At 42.7% G+C, this 1,669-nt stretch overlaps 1 pseudogene; it reads left to right on the forward strand.

Moving 5' to 3' along the window:
• Positions 1-1,333: 1,333 nt before the first annotated feature.
• Positions 1,334-1,451, forward strand: LOC136650687 (5S ribosomal RNA; annotated as a pseudogene).
• Positions 1,452-1,669: the final 218 nt, after the last annotated feature.

The raw sequence follows: 1,669 nt of genomic DNA on the forward strand, positions 1-1,669 counted from the left end.
GCACACTGGTTGAAAATGGCTGCTCTAGAATACGGCAAATATAAATATTTATGCTCGTCACTGTTACCCTGCATGTGCCTGATCTTGTCTGATCTCGGAAGCTAAGCAGGGTCAGGCCTGGTTAGTACTTGGATGGGAGACCGCCTAGGAATACCGGGTGCTGTAGGCTTATACCAGGGGTGCTCAAACTTTCAACTTTAGGGATGCTGGACCTTTAACAAGTGTATAGAAGAGAGAATTTCAGCAGGTGCAGCTTGTCATCTGTGGGATGACAAGTTGCACCTGCTGCATTCTCTCTTCTATACACTTGTTAAAGGTCCAGCATCTCTAAAGTTGAAAGTTTGAGCACCCCTGGCTTATACCATAGTCTTTCGAGACTGAAGGTTGCCAACCAGCTCAACTGGATATAACTTTGCTGCCTCTGGCAACTTGGATCTGTAAGATATAGACAGGGGAAAGGATGAGTTGTGAAGTATTGCAATCTGCATCCAGGGAAGCTGTAGAAGTATTCTGATAGCAAGAATAAGAGGGGCTCTTAAAACACTCGTGTTTTACCCCTAGATTTTAATTAAGATTTAGGGGCTTTAAAGCAAGTGGAGGATTTGTTAGCTAAAATCTAAAGAACAATTCATTTCCCCTTCTCCCTGCCTCCTTATCTCCCTGATTTGGCAATTATTGTAATGGCTCTCTGGAACACGAAGTTGTGCATGCACCAGCAACAGCAGTCCAATTGTGCAGTAATTAAAAGAATGAAAAGTCTGAAGATGAAAGAGTATATTGTGTTTGTGCATTTGATGATGTAAAGATTTTAAGAAGGATTTTGTTTCTCCAGATGTGCCAGAAAGTAATTGTGTACTCGGATTTATACAGTGTATATGGCAAGGGCTCAAAACATACCTGTTTCTTTTGGCATTTGGTTGCTGAGTGGATCTTGGCCCTCTGCCTCTGAAACACCGCTGTGACTTGACTGCATCCCTGGACTTACTCGTCCCCCCATTGGCTCAATAATTTTTGTTAGATTTTTGCTCTGTTTTTGGTTTATGTTTCACTATGTAATGTTAAAATTGGTGGTTTGATGTTTTTACCTGTTGTGATATTTTGTACCACCTTATAAAGCTTTGCAAACTACCTTGGGCATTTGCTTCGGCATGGGAAAGGCGGGATATAATAAATAAATAAATAAATAAATAAATAAATAAATAAATAATGTTGTTTGTGTTCATTGGAAGAGAGATGCCAATCTCTTATCATCTTTGCAGCATAACTGCCAAATCACTATACAGACTTCATTTTGACATACAGTACAGGAAAGAAAGAAGGGGCTTCTCAATTTCTTTGTAGCTCATTGCCCTGCACATGCCCGATCTCGTCTGATCTCGGAAGGTAAGCAGGGTCAGGCCTGGTTAGTACTTGGATGGGAGACTGCCTGGGAATACCGGGTGCTGTAGGCTTATACCGTAGTCTTTTGAGATTGAAGGTTGCCAACCATTGTATGAGCCCAATCCTGTGGCACACTTCTAGGGCTTTGTGCCAGCCCAGCACCAGTGATAGTCCAGCACGAGCCTGCATTGGGCCAGCAACAGTGGGAAGCAAGCAGTCCGCTGCTCAGCAGTTGCCTAGACCAGCGATTTTCAACCTTTCTCATCTCATGGCACACTGACTAAATTGT

Source organism: Tiliqua scincoides, chromosome 4 (genome assembly GCF_035046505.1).
Source record: "Tiliqua scincoides isolate rTilSci1 chromosome 4, rTilSci1.hap2, whole genome shotgun sequence".
Classification (NCBI taxonomy): domain Eukaryota; kingdom Metazoa; phylum Chordata; class Lepidosauria; order Squamata; family Scincidae; genus Tiliqua; species Tiliqua scincoides.